Raw genomic sequence first — 22,079 nt, 5'->3', positions numbered from 1 at the left:
CGAATGAAAGGAAAATAGTCAAAACTGATTTCGTGTCAATATTTTTACATATGTACTTGCGTACACGCATATATGTATGCACTTTTATAACGCACTTTTTTAACGAGCACTGTGTATTTAAAAATTTAGACAGCAAAAAAAGTAGAAATACAGTGTTTCGGAAAAACCGCAGTCATTCTGCAAAATCGCGTAACTGACATTTGCTGCCAAAAATTGGATTTGCTCACACAAGCTCTTGGCCCAATCTTTATTTACTGTCTAGAAAATAATTCATGCAACCTCACATACGCGGTTTTGCCTTTTGTTGATACGCGGTTTTGTACTTTAAACCATGATATGTAGGCGTATGTATGTGCATAGCATACATATTAAAATCTATTTTGTTTGTTTTATTTAAGCGGTCATATTTGCTTGAACTCAGCCAGAATAACTCAAGCGATTATAGCGTATATTAACGAAATAAAAATGCTTACGTAAATGTGCATACATATTTATAGACCTAAATATGTAGAAGTGAACTACTATCGAGAACATGGCATTATCAGTTGCAATTATCCATTTTGTGTGTAAATTTTCTATAGATTCGTGCAAAGAAAGCTAAATTTGCTCAGCTACTGTTTTATGTGGGCAGTTACATTAACTGATATTTACAGTTTTTAAAATTTCCATGTACCTACTATTTTTCCGTGACATACATATGTACAAACATGGGTCGAAGTATCGATTTGACATTAAATAATAAAAAATCGACTTGCTTAACTGCAGACAAGAATAGCTTTCGAAAGCAGTTTTGCTTTTAGGAAGCTTTTCTTGCTCCATTAAAATAGATACGCATATACGATATATATTTATTGTTGTTTTTACATTAGTACTTATTTTAAATATGTTGCTATTTTATTCGATTTTGAGCTATTCTGCAACTACTTAAATACATATTTGTATGTTAATACGAGTATCAGTGGCGTAACAATATCATCTGAGGCCCGTGACAAATTCTATGGATGAGGCCCTCCCTGTAAAAATCGCCACGTTATAATTTAATTTTATTAAACCACTTGATTAGTTACCCAACACTATTAATAATAATGTGTGCATTTTGGTGAAATATCTAATAAATTTTATTTTCAAGAGCATGGGTTTATACATATCAATAATGAAATAACAATTTAATTTTGATAAGATATTTATTAATAAAATTCTTTCCTCCGAGCTTTCTTTTCCCCAAAAGAACCTATAACATCAGCAAAGTTCAAAGATAGAGCCATAGAATTTTCAATAGACAGAATAGCCAAGTTACATAGCCTGTCTTGTCCCATAGACACTTTCATACATTTTTTTTTATGTTTCGATAGCATTTTGCTAGATATATCTTTGGTTAAAAAGGGATGATCTTTCGATTTTCATTTTTCAATATGTTAGCAACAAATATGTGCTCGCGAACATACGAATAATGGAAGGCGCTTTTGAAGGTGCAAATTGAAAAATGCAGAAACTAACTTCTAAAGCGAAAAATTGTATATTAAAGTGGAATTAAGTAACTTCCTCCTAACTAATTGCGCGTTGAAATATCTCTCTTAGTTTTTTTATTTATAAGCTTAAGTATCGGTCGCGAACGTACGGAGTCGAGATGTCCGACTGAAATTTTGTAAGCGAGTGTATTTTTATAATGCCTTAATCATTTGTCGGAACCGTCAAAATCGGACCACTATAACTTATAGCTCCCATACAACTGATTGTTCATTTTTGTTCTCGGTCCTGGTTGACCACTGCGTGGAAATGCTCATATAGTCTTTAGTTGTGTCTCACTTTAATTGATTTAAGTACTAAAAAATTATATATAACTTTTTTGTACTTAGTTTTGTTAAAAATGTTAGGTTATTTCTGGGGCCCTCTCGGATCGGGGGCCCGTGGCATTTTGCCAACCCTGCCGCCCTATAGTTACGCCTCTGACGAGTATCTAGATACATACATACATACAATATGTGCGCATGCTTTTTATTTCGTTTGCAGCTGATCTTTCTAACTTTGCTTTAAGTTTTTTAAATTAACTAACTTGCATAGTTATAAAATTTATCAATTCATCATTTTACATACTCGTTTTTTCGTGTCCAAGTGTGTGTGCATAATCGAAGTAAGTAGATATTCGTTTAAAAAAGTCGCTCGCAGGCACTAATTAGCCATTGGCATTATTAATAAAACGTAATTGAGTCTCTGGTGACGTAAATTAATTGGAAAACGTGATTTCGATTCAAGTATTTAGTACCGAGATAAGTGAAATATTTATGGATAATTACTTATGTATATATAATGGGGTTTAAAAAAATATTATATTTTTAAGATAGTGGTAATGAATAACAAGAAAACCCGTTTAAAGCAATGATTTCTATTCGAAAACATAAAAAATGTTATGAATGAGATACGTATTATATATTTGTATTTATATATCTATATATTTAATTTTTGAGTCAAAGTATGCCAGTAAGTACAATATAGAGAAGAGCATTTATAATTCCCCTGTATGCAAATAATTTTTCTGAGTATCTACTTACATGAATTGTTATTATTTTTACACTTTACATTTTATTTTATTAAAATTTTAAAAGAAAGACTTAGACTCATCATACGCCCCGGTAATCAAATAAAGGCGTATCAGTTAGCAAGCTATGAACAAGTCTTAACTAGTCTATTTAGATGAAACAAATGGAATTCTGTAACTGAAAATATAACATTTTAATTTTTTTAATTAAAACATTTTATCTTATTGGTCGAATATATGTAGATATATAGATATGTTTAAATTCTGGTAGACTACTCATCGAAAAAAAAATATTTGTTCGAAACGATTTTCCGTTAATAAGGAAAAAAATCTCTCGAAAGTGGCGTGGTAGTTTAAGGACTAACGTTAACAAAACGCAGATTTTATTGCGGATTTCGGCAAAATATTCCTTCGGCAACAACATTTGTTCCGCAATCAAACAATTTTTTTACAAGCCTTTAAAGCACTTTAAATGAAAATATTTGCACTTCTCTGCACATTCGCAATTTCCAAAATACTAAAAAAAAAACTATATACATTTTTGAGCAGTGTCTGAAATATTTCCCAGTTAGTTTTTTTCCTTACGAATTTGATGTATCAAAATTTTAAAATTATACCATTTTAAGGAGCCTGCAACGCACTATGAATGGAACATTCAAGAGCGAAAGTTTTTTTGTATGGAATTTTTTGATTACCACATTGTTCGTTATCTCTCGTTAGACCATGTGGATTTTAGAACTTGATTTTAATATGTAAATACTAGCCAATGCCCGCTTGCTTCGCGGCGCCTAATAAGATCTTTTGCGTTGGCCAATAAAAAAGAGCATTTAAAAGCAAAAGCGATCTGTAAAATAAACCTTTTTAGTTTAAATTGAAACGAATAAAGAGCAGAATCCTCCTGATACATAGGCCAAGAATAGTAGCGCTGTGATACCGTATGGAGTACTAATCCCTTTCGATGTCATGAGTTTTACCGATGGCCTTATTTCCACCTGTGAGAGCTCTGCCAAGCGTGCGTAATATTCTTCTATGATCTTGCACCTTCAACATTGGTCCGATGTACCATGTAAGCCAATAAAAGTCCTTATAAGGAAACTAAAGAGCACAGAGTTATATGAGGGCCAAGAATCCTGACCCCCCCACAAGATGAAAAGTTTTCCGGTACATTGACTAAATGAGTCGTGTGATCTCTTAAATATCGTTCAATTGAAGCCATTGATATACCTACCGCGTTCCTTCTTGGACGGATGTGGTCGATTCTTTCCTTGTCGATTCGCCACTTTTACAATTCGCAATAACGGCCGCCCTGAGCAATTTCCTCAATCGGAGGTAAATGCAAGATCGCATTAAGGGTGTATGAGGGCGTCAGACAAAGGTGCGCGCTTACACAATGTCGCGTTCTTTACATGCATACTTAAACGAAGAAGAATATAGGGTCAAAGCATATCAAACCCCGTGTGGGTTTCTATATATTTCGGCTGCAGCGCAATCCATTAGGTCCCTTTTCTGCAAAACCCCTGCTTGTCACGAATTTGAACGAAATCGGTTAATAAATACGACTTTTATAAGTAACTCTACTCCAGCGCCACCAGCGTGTTGTCTAATAGGCTATAATAGGAATATATGCAAGGTATAACCTCCGACAATTTGACTGGTTTTTGAGTTTAGTCCGAACAACGAAAACGGCTATCATTTTATGTATGTATGTATGTACATATATGTTTAGAATGAAAAAAAAATAAACTTCATGAAACTAATAAACGTTTCGAATTTGCATTAACAAAATCGGTTCATAAATAGGGCTTTTATCGGGACCGTTTTTCGCAAATGCTTTTTTCATCATGCAGGTAGCTTATACTTTGAATTACAACGAAATCGGCTCATAAATGCGACTTTTATAAATAACTCGACTCCCGAGCCACATAGCGAGTCTATTTCATGCTGGTAGCTTACATTTTGAATTTAAAATAATTTAAATACGATTTTTATAAAAAACTGCACTCCAGCGCCCCTAGCGGGTCTATTTTTCGCGTACGTATTTCTCATCATGGAGGTAGCACACATTTTGAATTTGAACGAAATCTGTTCATAAATACGACTTTTATAAATAACTCGACCCCAGCGCCACCTAGCGAGTTTTCTGATAGCCTATAATAGGACCTTATATGCAAGGTATAACCTCTGAAAGTTTGCCTGAAATCTATGCAGTAGTTTTTGAGTTAACTCCGAACAACGAAAACGGCTATTATTTTATATATATAGAAGATATATGTATATATGTATATATATATATGTTTACATATTTATATATATACGGAGAACTCTTTTGAGATGGGGACTTTCCAATAAAAATTTTTCAAACCAGTAGCACAATTTTTCCCATAATTTATCAGTTGCCAACCTAATCGAAGTACAGTACAACCCTTTTGACTAATACCTTTTAATTGTCACGATGCTTCGAATCAAAGAAAAACATCGATGTATTTTTGCCACTGACATCCCTAATCGAAATAAACTGTTCAAAAACTGTGCTTAGAAATGGAATATTTTTTATATTAAAAATGTATATCACGCCGATGCAAAAAATACACAAAAAATATTTTAGTGCACTTTTGACTTTTGTGCTACTTGAGAAGTATATCAAAATCTGAATTTGAGAAATTTTTTTCGAGGTCCCTCCGTATAAATCTTTATATCTCGTAACAGAAAATTATATAAAGTAAATAAAAATATCCATATTATAGCGGAAATATCGCTATATCTAATGAACTTTTTTTTTATACATTAGAGAGCATCACCAAAAAAGTTGCAGTTTTTATTGGAAGACGTCCACCCAAATATTTCGGAAAATATTAAGATTTACGTGAGCTGCACCGATTTGAAAATACCTCCAAAAATTTAGTTTTTTATAAATAAAAATTGTTTCTTAAACAATTTTTTGAAAAAAGTCGCATCGGACGTCAAAACAGTTAAGCATACAAATATTTCAAATATTGGTTTAAGAAAACCTTAATTACTGGGCCAAAACTATACCGTTTTAGACTTGCAAAAAAAAAACTCAATCACGTACAAATTTTTATTTTTTCAAATATCGACACATCTTAATTAAACTTAGAATTACGTATCTATTTCATACTTTGAATTAATTTTTTTGCAAAGCAGTAAAAAGGGTGAGAAAATACCTTTCTAGTGATATCTTATCGGTAAAATTTTGGTCGAGTTATGTAGTTTTCGAATATATAATAGGGCCTTCCGCGCGACTTTGCAAATCTATGTAATTTTCGATTTTCTTTATTTTCGATTTTCAGCTTATTTTTGGCAAATTTCGCGAAAAGAATTTTTGAACAATGGAAAAATCACACCAAATATTGGGAAAATTAATGATAATATTTACACATGTGGAAACCTTTGTTTTCTGAGAGTGGAAAGTATAAAACAAAAATTAAAAAAAAAAACATCACATTTAATAACTGGGCCCACATTTTTTGCGAGTTGTAAACGTTATAGTGATCCCATCTTCGCCATATTTTACATTTAGGATTTTCTAATAAATTTAGTTTTTCCACCTACAAGAGTGTCATCTTTACCAAATTTTATAATTCCCTATTCCTAAGTAAAATTACAGCACAGGGCAAGTTTCAGCGAAATCTCTGCAGGTTTACTATTATTTCCACCTGCCTCCATATAGTCGGAACACTGTGCGACGGTTCATATTTTTTTTTGCCAGCTTTTTCGGACATTTTCAACTGCAAATTACAGTTTTTAGACAAGCTTACAATTGCTTAAATTACACCCTAGTAAAATTTCAGTTTTTTCGAAATTTCCGATTTAAACGAATAGCTAAAATTTCTCTTTCGGTGTGTTGTAAGTGGATTTTAAGATAAAAGGGCTGAGCGTTTCCTTATTTGAAGCAAATGGTTTCAGCTGTCCAGTGCATTCCAGTCGCCATAGAAAATGTGGGCAGAAATCACTTTGAAAGAAATCATAAATAAACTAAAAACCAGCACTCTTTGGTATCTCAAGAACTAAAAAAATCTTGTAAAAAAAGTGTATTAAATTTGCTCAAATGCTCAAAAAAATTAACAAAGAAATAATGAAACTGAGAACAAAATTTGGTTAAAATATTCCATTTTATAAAGCCTGTTTTTGCTTAGTTAAGTATAATTTGAACGGTTTGTATTATTTTATTCTTTTTTGTTATTTACGTTTAATAAAATTAAAAACTCTTCATTTTTTAAAAAGTCTATTTTTTTTAAAGGTTACAGGTTTCTGGTCCAAAATACAGCTATTCACTTTTTTATAAAAGTTTTTGGTAAAAAAAATAAGCAACTCATAAATAAAAGTGTACGATATATCGAACAAATGCCACGAACTCATAAATCAAATTGGTCGATATTTCGTACAAATGCTGGGTTGTTAGTCTGCTATGGTGTTGCTCATAAATATGTAGATACATGGCATGTAATGACTTTGCATGACTGCAGGCTGTGCATCGCGGAAATATTTTATATCCCAAAAATGTAGGGGACCTATTGCAAGAAATATATATATATATTTTTTTTTTAATTTTATCGCAAAATCACATTAACATATGTTTTAGTTTTAAATAATGTCACTGAAGACAAGGTATTTTTTGATAAGAGAGAATCAGCATAAAAAAATATTTAAAAAATAAAATTTTTTAGTTTGAAGTAATGTTTTTGAGGCGAATTCAAGGATTATTGTTTTGTTTAATGTCACAATGTAAGTGGGGTTAAGCCTTTTTTGATTAAAGAAATAACGAAAAATAAAATGTACGTTGGTGTGGATATATCGATGGTCCTCTGCAATAACGGCACAACTCAAAATTCCATGTTTTTGAGTTATATAGCGGATTAGGTTTATAAATAACCATATTTTTAGGTTCTACGTTCCGTTAAGTTAAGTTAAGTTGCCATAATCAGGCTTTTAGTTGTTACCAATCCAGCAGAAGCGCAGTTTTGCCATTTGTCACAAAACCGAACTAGCCAATCCTTACTACTGAACAGTGGCACATGTCTTACATTTATCGTAAATATTGGCATAAGTCAAGAACTCTCGATACGTATTATGCCGTTGTTCAGCAATACAAATGGAATTTTTTTCGTTTAACTACTTACGAGTTGTTACTTATTTCGTTTTTTTGTAGTCCAACACTTACCAAATCTTTAGAAAAAATTATAATTTAAAAGCTAACAAATTTCCCTAACAGAATGACTGCAAATAATCCGGAATGATTACGTTCCAAGACATATTATTGCTTAATTACGAAACACAAAATCTTTAATTGGCTTTACTGAAATATATGAAATTTTTAGTTGTGTCATTATTACAGAGGACCATCGATATGTATATTTCTGTATATGTGTATCTAACTTTTGGGGTTATGTGTTTATATTTCATTCCATTTGCCCATTTTTCAATTTCTTCTTTGTTATTTTATCGACTAATTTATGGCATTGCTTCTGCCTCTTTTGTTTAAAATTTCTAAAATAAGTCGCTTCGCTATATGTAAAACTTTTAAATACAATAATGTGCAAAACATTAGCTATTTTACATTTAGCCTGAACTTACAGAATTAAAGCTTAAACTCGGACTTAATCCGGATCAACTACAGTTAATTCTCGAATTGATCCGGATCAATGCTTTTACACATATCAGAAGCTATGTGAATGATAACAGATATTTTGATGGAAAAACAGCTTTACAGTTTTTAATTAGGTCTAGTGGCGTAGATATTTCGGACTAATGACTTATGACTTATGACTAACCATTGACAACTAATGAAAAATGACTAGTGACTAATGAATTATAACTAAGAACAAATAGCTGTGACAAACTACTTCTAGCTAATGACTATTGAATATTGACTTTTGACTAACACAACGCACAATTTCTAAAGTCGTAGATAAAAAATGTCACCAAATTTTTGAAAAATTTTCGGTATACCTATTAAATGTTAGCATAGAAAATTGCAAGTGGCTAAGAATTAATGTTGATATTCAACTTTTCTTGTTTCAAAAGTTTTTTAAAAATTAAAACAGCGGAATAGCTGCGCTTGATTGTGTTGGCATAACAAAAATGAAAATAGTGGAAAAAAGCAAACGATAATTTACAAGGCGTACTTAGCACGGTGCATAGGCAACTGGCTGAGTCAGTGGGATCGTCGGTTCGAATCCTACTGAAAAAAGTCTGATGAGGAAATGTGGTGATTTCCGAAATAGCTATCACTTCTACCATTTTTTTCAAATTATTGTTGCTTTTCCACAATTTTCATTTAAAAAACGGCCTCGAGCTCAATATAAATTGTTGAATTTGGCGAATCTTTTTTTTTATCTACAACCTCAAATCGATATCAAAAGAACTTTTGTAACTGTAACAACTTTTATAAATCCTTTGGTATTTGTTCATATTTTGACCTACCAACGTTTTTCTCTTAACTGTTCAAAATAACTAATACCGAAAGTTTTTATAGATAACTATACATTTTTACTGAGCTGTATTTTTGTCTCTGCTCGAAGGAGCATTAAAATTACCTTCATTACAACACTCGCGCACTTCCATCTCCGCACCTTCACTAAAAACACTTGCCTTTAAGCCATCTACGACCGTATTGAAAAATAGAGAAAAAAACACAAAAATCTAAGCGCTAGATATAAATTTCATCTTTTAAATCCGCCTATGCCTATCCATAGCGATCGTATTACTCCACTTAAAGTTGTCGGCGTTGTTGATGTCACTACATTCGAACTAACATTTGTAAGTTGTTGTTGCTGTTGTGGCGACTTTTGGTAAATATCTCGACTTTACTAATAAATTTCTATAAGAGCCAACACGTCGTCTTCTTTGTTTGGTTGGTTACAAGCCGCTTCTGCCATTCAAGCGGCGCACAAAACCACGTGAATTGATATTTTTATACAAACACACATACGAATATTGATCAAACCCAACTCAGCGTGGAATTGAACTTGTTTTAGGCAGCTGTTTGTGTAATTTCTAATTTTGTCGATTTCAACCATAGCGTTTTGTTGAACTAGTCAAAATCTTAGTAAGTGTCAAATGGCCGGCTAGTTTTGGGCGCCTAAACTGTTTAAACTCCTCTTCGTTCACTAATTTTTTGTTGGGTCATTATTCTGTACATTGCGTTTTCTATCGAAAAGGCGGCACCATAAATTTTTGTATGTTAATGCTGTGCTATTTTATTGGTATACATACTAAACTATCGATGGAGCACGGCATCGTGGATTATATTTTACAGAAAAATAAATAAATAAATACATATATACATATCTAGGTATGTAGGTACATATTTATGTGAACTTCATATGTATATAAATATATTTTTTTCTGTTTTGATATTAAAAAATTAAAACGCAATCAACTCTCTTGAATTTAGATTATAATTGGCTTTAAATTGGGCTTCAATTGTTTTAATAATGCGCCCCGATAAATTTTGATTATATAAACCCATGTCAATTATTCTTTTTAATTAAAAAAGTGTAGTCTCTAAGTTGGTCTATATAAATTTGGTCCAATTCTTCTTGTACGAGGCCATGTCTAAATTTGTGGTCCGCGCAAAACTAAGCGCAGTATTTTACAGCTTAGAAAAAGGCGCGAAAGAGGTTGGTCTAACTGTGAACGAGGACAAAGCAAAGTACCTCTCGGCAACACATAAAAAGTCCTCGCAGTTTAGAACACACGTCAATTATAACTTTGAAGTACTGAATGACTTTTTTCTACCTAGGATCCAGCATAAATCTTCATTTCGCCCGCGAACAGTCTTGTTTTCAGTTTTCTACTTTTCCAGTTATTTGAAAAGCAGTTCAAGAGAAGAACTTCTGATATCGACATTTCTTCGAAGTTTAGCTCATAGACAGCTTTAATTAGCAATTGTGGATATGAAAAAAAGTTAATCGGGACGCAATTTAGTTCCAAGTTGATACACCGCGCACCCTAATAAATTTCAGCCTCAATCAAATTTTCAATTTCCTATTTGCGTAGGCGAACCGAACGGGTTTTCTCTTTTTAATAAGGGTCAGCCGGTCAAATTTATCCTTGCTCTTAATTTCTGGAAGCTATGTTGGAATTATTCACTTACGCCAGAGCTTTACTCTTGCCGTTTGGAGTGTATTTCCAAAGTTGTGTTTTTGTTTTATGGTCTCAAAATGTGAAAATTCAGAAAACAATGGTCGATTTTATCATTCCATTTGGTGAAAAGATTGTATGCCGAACCCGGAGCAATGGGCATCGTCGGATCTCATTCAAAAAAAAAAAAAAAAGATCAGTCCAGCGCCTTCGTTTTGACTTGTGGGCTGCGACGGAGTCACAGCCGCTAAACTGAAACGTAGAATACGTGATAATAATAAGAGGATATTCAATTTAAAACTGTAAAACGAGTGGCAACTCTGCTACATGTGAAAACAGGTGGCAACCTTCTTCAAATCATTTTCAAACTAAAACGTTTGACATCCGTCACATACAATTTAGAACAGGTGGCAACCCTCCTACATATAGTTTAGAAAATATCTTCAACGCAGTTTCGATTGATATCCGTATTTAAGTAGTTCATTACATTGAACTTAACTTTGTAAAGAGCTAGCAACTCTTTTTGAAATCTCCACAATCTTTTTCGTCTGAAGCTCATATCGGGATACGTATTTCAGTTTTCGAATCGCCTTAATTTAAGTTTGAACTTGATTTTGTAAACGGGTTGCAACACTCCTACAAGCAATTTAGAAATAAAGCTCCTTCAAGGCCATTTTAATTGATATCCATATCGTAGTAATTCGTTTAACCTATTGAATATATAAAATTTAACTTTGTAAACAGGTGGCAACCCTGTTTAAAATAATTTCAAACAAAAACCTTTTTTAATCCTTTTTTATCTGACACCCGTATTGCGATACATATTTAATATATCTAATTCTCTTAATTAAAGTTGAATTAAATTTTCAGAACAAGTGGCAACTCTCCCACATGTAGTTTTAAATACACTTTTTTCAAAGCCATTTTGATTGATATTCATATTGTAGAAACTCATTTTACCTATTTTATATATTGAATTTATCTTTGTAAATAGGTGGCAACCCTCCTACATATACTGAAGAAATAAAACCTTTTCAAAGCCATTTTGATCGATACTCATATTGTAATAATTGATTTAACTTATAAATAATTTGTATTTAATTATTTATCAGGTGGTAACCGTTTTCAACAAAGCGTTACTGCACATCTATAGGCCAAGGCTTTTAATTTGATACCTCAGTTTTTAAAATCGAACTAACGGTACAGATCTGATGATATGACAAAAAGCTTTCGCGTATTATGCATACATATGTATGGAACTTTGCTCTCGTGCAATAAGCGTTTTCGTGAAGCTCTAAAAATTACAACTACAACATTTGAGCATAGCCTCCATATCGAAACGTAAGACGTATTCTACGTTAAAATTGCCTATTAACCGACTTCCAAAAAAAGAGGAGGTTATCAGTTCGTCGGAATATTTTTATTTTTTTTATTTTTTATTTTATTTTTTATTTTGTTTTTTTTATGTATGTTACCGCATAACTTTGGACCACGTCAGCCGATTTCGGAAATTCTTTTTGCTTCGGAAAGGTAGTGTCTCAGAGGTGGTCCCATACTAATCTGGTTAAGATCCGATCAGTGGATCATGAGATATATATATATTTTTTTTTTCTTTTATATGAGAATTGAAGTCGGTTTTTTTTTGCTAAAAATTACTTGTTTTCATTCCCAACTTCAAATTTTTCCGTGCGATTAATTACGGTGTTCGAAAATCGATCAGATATGGCCACTGTAATGTACAGGGAACGGATTTTTAGGACCTTAAAACCTATAAAAAGGCAAAATAAAGTAACGAAATAGGCTGAAAAAGGCAAAATAAAATAGCGAAAAAGGCAGGAAAAGGTAAAAAAAAGGTATTGCAAAAAAAGCCAGAAAATACGAAGAACAATCAAAAAATATATTTTTTTTAGAAATGTTTATATTACAAGTAAAAAGAGAAAAACTATAAACTAGTCTCATTACATGAAAAAATTGTACTTTGAATCTTTGACTATTTTATCCTTTCGAGTTTCTAACTCATAAAACTTTAATGTGTATAGTTGTAGTAACATTGAACCACAAGATGCATTTTGAAGTTTTCTGGCAGCATTTTCATTCGATTTTCGCGAAGAAAAGCCTTGAATGTACTAAATTTGCGCTCGACGTAAGTTGATACAAGTGGAGCCCAATTTAAATATGGAACGTTTCCTCGCCCTTCGCAATTTTATCCACACACCTTATTGTCTCCAAGCCTACGTTAGCTGGGAAAACGGCTTTGAATTTTTCCAACACCAATTTGGCAAGAGGTTCCTGCGCTTCTATAAGCCGCATGGGCATGTCGTTGGCTTAGTTCGCAAACGTGCTAAGTCCACTTTTTATGTAAATTGAGATTTTGATGCAGTAAGATAGCATAACTGAAAATACATCATTGTTGTTATGCATTGGTACGCAAATGTGCTAAGTCCAAAAAAATCAAAAAAATATATATACACGTCTGTCCGTGTACACGATAACTCGAGATATCTCTACGAAATTTGGTATGTAGGTTGCCCTTTATCCAAGGTAAGTTGGTATTAAAAATGGGCGAATCTGAATGTAACCACGCCCATTTCCGATATAAAGGTATTTTCTAAAGATGCAAAAACTACGATATTTTAGTAAATATTGGATGCAAATTGTTCAAAATTAGTATGTGAAGTAGAATTTTTGTAAAAAATATTATTGTGCAATTTTTGGAAAATGGGCGTGACCCCGCCCACCTATTATGAAATGCTGCATCTCAGTAGCCCATTCACCAAACTCGGTACGAGCCTTATTTAGGGTCTAGCTAAGAAATCTGTTTAAAATCTAATTCACTTAAAATCGATAATCGCGATAACCACTCAGCAGAAAATTAGATTATGATACATTTTTGGATAATGGGCATGGCGCCGCCCACTTGTGACCACAAATTTGTAACTCGGTAACCGATTTATCAATTTCTACCAAACTCTGTGCACTTAATAAACCTGGTACGGAAAAGCAATTCGTTGAAAATTATTCAAATCGGACCAAAATTACATTCGCTTCCCGTATATCTAACGGTAAATTTCAGATCTCTTAATCTCTTAACAATAAATAAGACTGCGTGACACCGCTCAATTTATGACTACAAGGTGTATTTCGGTAGCCACTTTAGCGATTTCTACTAAACGTGGTTCAATTATTTCATTGAGTTTAATTCAGGATATCATCGAAAACGTTTGACATCGGTAAAAAGCCCCTGCTTACGACAGTATTTGATACCTGCGCCGGGTAGGTAAAGTTCGGTTTCGCCCAAACTTTACCTCTTTACTTGCTTTTAATTATTTTCTTTTATAAATGGTACATAAATTTACGACTTAAAATAGTTATTTTTGTTAATAGCAATGAAATAAAACTGTATTAGGTTATAATTCATTTTAAAACAATAAAATATATTTAAAGTAAACAATTAAATCTTTTAACAATAAAAAATAATGGAAAAAAGGTTGATAGAAAATGTGTTAAGTCCACATTAAAAGAATAAATTCTTAAAGAGAAAATGTGGTAAGTCCTAAAAGAGCCTATAAGTCTGCAACAGCTTTATTTTGAAATTGGCCGATTATTGGTACTAAAACAAGACGAACTAAGGAATAAAACTGCATTTACAGATTAGAAAAATATTGACAACAAAAAAAGTTAAACGGTTTTTTTTCCCTCCTGAAAAATAAAAAAAATGGACTTGGCACGTTTGCGAACTAAGCCAACGATGTGTATATTTTTTAATCTTAAAAAAAAAAATTTTAAATGCTATAATCACTTTTTTAAAGGTAGAAAAGGCAAAAAAAAGGCAAATATCTTAAAAACGGCAAAAAAGGCAAATATCTTAAAAAAGGCAAAAAAAGGCAACATCAAATGTGTATACATGGAATCAGGGAAAGCTAAATCGTGGACATTCTTAATCGAATATACTCTATCTCTTTAGCAGAAAAAAAGGCAATTTCCATAAAATCCGTTCCCTGGTAATGTACATACATATACACAGTACATTCATGCATATATCTACATACCACATATATAAGTATCAAATACATACTCAATATTGAATATGGCGATGGTATGCCCCTCAGTCGTTATATTTCTCACAATAAGGACTGACACACTTCGTTCTCATTTCTTAAATCTGTTTGAAAAAGTATTTCACTCGCGTTCCCACACCGCCTCCTTTAAACTCGTTGCAACAACTTAACTGTTTAAAAGTGGTTAAAGAAAGAAGGGAAATCATTGTGATATCATTTGGAATGTAACAGTCTATTGCGGACATATGTAGATAATATTTCACACGGGCCTACTGCAAATAATAACGGAGCAAACGGCAGTAATAAAATATCTGCGAAGAACTAATTGCGAATCAATCCTTTCAGATGCTTGCAGTCTACATACACATGTATACATTTCCATGAATCTTTTGTACAGGAAAAATTCACAGTTATGTAAAGCATTGTTGCAGTGCAGAAATTAGTGTCAAGCTAAGTATCAAGTAACGCAAAAACGGCCAAGAGAGTGCACTCGGTAAATTAACAAACGTATTTGATAGGAGAGAAAAGAGGGATACTTCGCGGTGTTTTGATAGGCAAAGAATTTACAAGGACCATTAGTTCTACATACCTGGCAGACGCACATAAATGCATACGTAGACAACTGCATGTACACTTGTTTGCATTTGCCATTGTTGTGCGTGATTTATTTCAATGCTGTTCTCACAATCCCTCCACACTAACTACTATGAACGTGTTGTTGTCCTGAATTTTCATAGACAAGTCTCCTGGAGTGTCGAACGTCAGCAGCCACACCGTCACTTGAGAGCGGTAAAATGATGTCGTCAAGTGTCATTCACCTCCTTTCAGGTGCTTGGCTTCTTTGTGAGTAAATACATATTAACACACACATTCCTACTCATAATGTGATAATGATGCAACATGGATTTACTATGCATCGAGTATTGAAACCCATAAACGCGACTTAAACAGGCACGTATGTACATACATAACAACCAAAGAAGCTTTGAAGGATCAAACCATGAAAGCTTGGATTTTGAAGTTGAACCGTCTTGCAGGAAATCTGTGGGCCCTAAATGGGTACGTAAGAAAGCGTGCTTTGTACTGTAGATACTATTTGGTAAGCTTCTATCACACAAAGCAAATCTTCATATTTCTCGTTGCAAAGTTCATGTAGGGCCATCACGTAAACTGCATTTACATTTAACTGTTTGGCTAATCTTGGTTTAAACCAGCTGACTTAGGGCCGGTTGTTCAGTGTTTGGTTATCACTACCTCCCAGTTACACATCGTTATCGACATCATGCACATAACATGTGATCGATAAAGCAGTCGTTGTATTTAATTAGAACTTCCACCTCCGATCTGTGCTAACCAGACATTGAACAACCGCCCCTTAGAGTTTAAACTCAGTTTAAACCACGGACAGTTTTCACCGTACACTGAAAAACTGGTCCTTAATATTTAACAGTACAGAAATCTTCGAACAGCTAAAAACCAACTAAGGCACTGAAAATGGCGTTTATTCAAATTACGGGATCGCTATTATTCACACCGAAGCAAACTCTTGGCAAACTGTTTAACCTTCCCTCTGTAGCCCATCACAGGAAAGTGCAGGTACACGGTCGAAAATTTGGGTTTAATTTTTAAACCGAGCTGGGACTGCTGCCTTTTTTAATCTCTTATAGTCTACTTTTTAAACCAGTCAATAATTTTAAGCAAATTTTTAATTTATTTTGGTTCAAATTTTAGTCCAAGCAGCCGAGAAAATTATATTTTTTATAAGTGGTTTAAAATTAAAACCAAAAACTTCGTGGTTTCGAATAAAGGCCCTACTTGCTTAAAACTCAAACCAAAATGTTTTAATTCTAGTTTCTAGGTTTCACATATAGAAAATTTGGTTGAAAATCTAAACCGATGTAGAAAATTTTTGGTTTAAAATTTAACCCGACTTGTTTAAAATCTAAACCCAACATATGTACTCTTTTTTTAAACTTGAAAGGTTTGTTTTGAAACTAAATTTAGTTTGGTCATATATGTAGTCCAAAAAGTTTAAAATTAAAACCTAAATTTTTAACCATGTAAGTTGAAATGTAGCTAGACAAAATGATCTAAAGTAATAGAGGGAAATAAAATTTAGTCACTCAAAAATGTTTAAGAGCTCAAACGTTTCCAGACTATTCAATTCCGAGTTTCGTTTTGAAAACTGGTAGCCATAAGCTCAAAGAACGAATTTGCGAAAATTAAAAGAATGACAGTTTACTCTAGCTACACTGCAACAAAGAAATTAGCAGTTTATTATAATAAACAACGTTTCGTCTCAAAAACTGAAAAAATTTAGAAGCTAAACAGAATTTTTCCGGCTAAAGGCCAGTATGCAGCTCTTAAGAAAAAGGTCAAGAAAAAAATTTCCCATTACTTCGTGTGTATGTCGAAGGTATTTTGACATCAGATACCGTTACTATTTGTGTTCTCACTAATTTAGGTATATCTTCATATCTGCCACTCTCAGGTATTTAAGTTTAACATTCAATTGCTACATGTTGGGACTACTTTACAAAAGAACTAGTCCTGGCTATCAATTCCAAGTCGGATTGGTGGATGAAACTGTCACTATAGTACCAGAATTTTTCCTTGTGGGGTGGTTGTTAGCAGTGCGCCTACCATTCCACAGGACTTGGGATCGAGCTCAGTTTCCGACTAACATCAAAAACAAAAGAAAAGAAAAAGGGTAAAAGGGTCGGCACGCAGTGCAAACCTCCGAGTGTATTTTGGCCATGAAAAACATATTCTATTAAAAATATACAATCGCCGTTTGGAGTTGGCGTAAAACTGTAGGGCCCTCACCCTTTGTGTGACAACATCAAGGCGCACACCACAAACCGGAGGAGAAGCTCGGACTAACACTAACATATATGCATATCTGTAAGCGCCAATCTAGTATTATTATTATGCAAAATGACTACTTTAGAATAGCTGGAAAATATGTTACCTAAATAATAATACAAAATACTATTGTCCTTTTTTCTTCTACACTTTGAAGGAGTTATTGATTTCATTCGACATTATCAAGCTTACAGAAAATTTGAGCACCAGTACATTTACTACCGGGTGAGCAGACGAGCTGCGCAACATGCATACAAATTTCGCCCCCGTTCTAGGCATTACAAATCTGTGTGTGTTTGGGCGGAGGCTCGATTAGAATACCAAATACTCGCGTTACAATATTCATCGATTTAATTCTAAAGGTTGGTGAAAGTATGCGTGCAATATTTAGAAGAAAGGTAAAGTTGGATAAGGATTTGTTTGCGCATGCGTCTAAAAAGGGGAGCAGGTGTTGCCAGATTGAAAATTTGGACATATTAGCATATAAACAATGAAATTTTATTATCAAACTACATAGGTATATGTTAGTATATATATCTAAAGAATAAATAAATGTTTAGATTAATTCAAACCGCAACTAACTATTTTTTAACAGTGTGAAGACTTATAACATTATTTTTATGGTATATTTTTAGCCGTTTAAAGTCTACGATATACCACACTTATGCCAGCTTTGTGATCACCACAAGTGTAAGCCCCTTTATGAGATGGGTAGAGTAGTTCTCTCGAAAGCACGCAAAGCTTTGCTTTCGTCGTGTCGTTGATCGACATTGTCCACGTTTCTGCGCCATATAGAAGAACGGGAATGACGAGACACTTGTAGAGCGTAATTTTTGTTCGCCGAGAGAGGGCTCTACTTTTTATTTGCCTACCAAGCCCAAAGTAGCACCTGTTGGCAAGAGTTTTTCTTCGTTTGGTTCCCAGGCTGACGTTGTTGGTGGTGTTTATGCTGGATCCTAGATAGAAAAAGTCCTGCGTTACATCAAAATTATAGCTGCCACCACTGACGTGGGTCCCGAAACGTGTGGACTCTTTATATGTTGCCACGAGGTATTTTGTCTTGTCTTTCTTCACCGCTAGACCAGTGTCATTAGCTTCTTTTTCTAATCTGGAAAATGCTGCGGTTACGTCCCTTTGTTTCAGACCGACGATATCATCGTTCTTTTGCTATATATGGTGCCGCTGCGATTGAGGCTGGCAGCTCTTATTACGCTTTCTAGCATCAGATTGAAGAAGTCGCGCGACAGTGAGTCGCCTTGTCTAAAACCTGGTTTGGTCTCAAACGGCGCGGAGAGCTCCTTCCCAATTTGACGGAGCTGAAGGTTGTGCTCAACGTCACTCTAAATAGCCGTATTAGTTTTCCGGGGATCCCAAATTTAGATATGGCGTCGTACAGGCAGCTTCTCTTCGTGCTATCAAAGGTAGCTTCAAGGTCGACCAAAAGCTGATGTGTGTCGATTTGCTTATCTAATGTCTTCTCCAGGATTTGGCGTGCTATGAAAAACTGGTCAATGGTGGGCTTACCGGGTCTGCAATCAGCTGTTGCGTGAATGGCTTCAGTCTTTCGCACAGTATCGTCAACAGGACCCAATACGCAATATAAAGAAGGCTTATTCCGCGTAGTTGGCGAAAACGGGGGATCTCCTTTCCTGTGGACTGGACAAAGTACACAGAGATTCCAGTCTTCGGGTATGTATTCATCAGACCAAATTCTGCTTAAAAGCGCCCCACCAACTGTTCGCCACCGGCTTTGAACAGCTCAGCCGATATACCGTCGGCTCCGATGGCCTTGTTGTTCTTAAGCCGCCATATTGCTGTTCTCATCTCATCTTCATACCAGTTGTTTCCGCGCGGTTGGTAATAGCCAACAACCTTTTCCGCAGCGTTGACGGTAGTGTTGTCATGAAGGCTGAATTTTCCGACAGTTGGACCAAATATGCCTTCGTTGCCCAACCTGGCGTTAAAGTCGCCAAGCACGATTTTAATATCGTGGCGGGGGCAGCGCTCATACGCTTCTCCTAGGCGCTCATAGAAAAGCTCCTTATTCTCATCGTCCTTCCGTCCGCGTGCACACAAATTTGGCTGATGTTTGCAAATTTTGCATTTACGCGGATTGTAGCAATTCGAGCACAGATGGGGGTGAACCTGGAGACAAGGTGTCGGGGTCTCCGCCCAACCACAAGTCCAACACCAAATTTGTACGCCATCTCATGGCAGCTGTAGTAGATGTCGCATGCTGCAAATTTTGTGCAGCCATACTGCGTCCATCGCATTTCCCGAACTGCGGTGATGTCAGCCTGATATTTTGTTATGACATCCAGCAGTTGGATAGAAGTACCTTTCCTATAGAGAGTTGGGACATTCCAGGTGCGTATCCGTAAATCATGGTCCTTGTTTCGTTTGCGAGCTGCTTGCCCCAAGACAGACGCCCGCTTGCAGCCGCGCCTCATGGAGAACAGACGCTGCAGACTTTAGTGAGCTCTTAAACCGAATATGTCGGAGTGCCCCACCGAAGCTCCCTCTCTTTCTTCCGTGACCGAAGACTCCACTCGGATAGGTTACCGCGTCTCGCACATGGGTGGCTCACATTTCCCAGAGTCCGTGAACGAGAACGCAAGGGTCGGTATTGAGTATAGTCAGCCAACTCTAACTGCATACCCAGAAGAACGGCTATACCCATTGCACTTGTGTAGAGCCTTATTTACATAATTTAAACATATTCAGTAATGAAAAAACTCTTTGTTTTAATTGTAAATTAGACACATTCTATTATTTGCGACAATTTCGAGATACCTGCGTATAGCGGGAAATGTCCTAAGCATTCATTTGCACATTGGTACACACATTTACATAGAAGTGGGTTCAGTACTTTCGATTCCATCTTCTACGTACATACATATGTACATATGTACATACATATGTGCGCGCATGTTTGCAAAATGAAAACTTACGATATACACATATCTCGTTTGGTGTAAGAACGTCATAACTAAAAAAGAAATAAATATTTTAAGAAATATAATTTTTAAGTTTTTAGTCATCTATTTATTCCTAAAAAATGTAAAGGTAATCCAGAGAAGCTGTCCCACCGCCTGACTATGACGAGGTACGTATAGCGATTACGCGGCTGAAAAACAACAAAGCTGCTGGAGCTGACGGCCTGCCAGCCGAGCTATTCAAGTACGGCGGCGAGGAGCTGATGAGGTGCATGTATCAGCTCGTATGCAGAATATGGTCAGATGAACGCATGCCCGACGACTGGAATTTAAGTGTGCTCTGCCCAATCCACAAGAAAGGCGACCCCGCCATACGCGCCAACTACTGCGGAATTAGCCTTCTAAGCATAGGTTACAAGGTCTTATCGAGCGTATTGTGCGAAAGATTGAAGCCCACCGTCAACGAGCTGATTGGACCTTATCAGTGTGGCTCCACCATAGATCAGGTATTCACAATACGCCAAATCTTGGAAAAGACCCGCGAGAATAGGATCGACACACACCATCTATTTGTCGTTTTCAAAGCCGCTTTCGACAGCACGAAGAGAAGTTGCCTTTATGCCGCGATGTCTGAATTTGGTATCCCCGCGAAACTAATACGGCTGTGTAAAATGACGTTGAGCAATACCACCAGCTCCATCAGAATAGGGAAGGACCTCTCCGAGCCGTTTGATACCAAACGAGGTTTCAGACAAGGGGACTCCCTTTCGTGTGATTTCTTTAATCTTATGTTGGAGAAGATAATAAGAGCCGCAGAACTGAACCGCTCAGGCACAATACTTTATAAGAGCGTACAATTGCTGGCGTATGCCGACGACATCGATATTATCGGTAAAAACAAGGGCTACGTCTGTTCTGCCTCGAGATTGGATAGAGAAGCAAAGCGAATGGGTCTGGTGGTGAACGAGGACAAAACGAAGTATCTCCTGTCATCACACAAACAGTCAGAGCATACGCGTCTTGGCACCCTCGTCACTGTTGACAGTTACAAGTTTGAAAAAGTAGACGACTTCGTTTATTTGGGAACCAGCATTAACACCAATAATAATGTCAGCCTTGAAATCCAACGGAGAATCACTCTTGCCAACAAGTGCTACTTTGGGCTGAGTAGGCAATTGAGAAGTAAAGTCCTCTCTCGTCGTACAAAGATCACACTCTATAAGTCACTCATCATGCCTGTGCTGGTGTATGGCGCGGAGGCATGGACAATGAAAGCATCTGATGAGGCGGCTCTTGGAGTTTTCGAGAGAAAGATTCTGCGAAAGATTTACGGACCTTTACGCGTTGGTGATGGCGAATATCGCAGACGATTTAACGATGAGCTGTATGAGCTTTACAACGATATAGACATAGTGCAGAATTAAAATTCAGAGGCTCCGCTGGCTTGGCCATGTCGTTCGGATGGGCAGAAACGCTCCTGCTCTGAAAATATTCAACGCGGGCCGCGATGCTGGTAACAGAGGAAGAGGAAGGCCTCCGCTGCGTTGGAAAGACCAGGTGGAGAAGGACTTGGCTTCACTT

The sequence above is a fragment of the Rhagoletis pomonella genome, unplaced genomic scaffold (genome assembly GCF_013731165.1).
Source record: "Rhagoletis pomonella isolate Grant_MI unplaced genomic scaffold, Rhpom_1.0 Rhpom_scaffold_00010, whole genome shotgun sequence".
Taxonomy (NCBI): Eukaryota; Metazoa; Arthropoda; class Insecta; order Diptera; family Tephritidae; genus Rhagoletis; species Rhagoletis pomonella.
Note: the sequence above shows the minus strand (reverse complement) of the source record.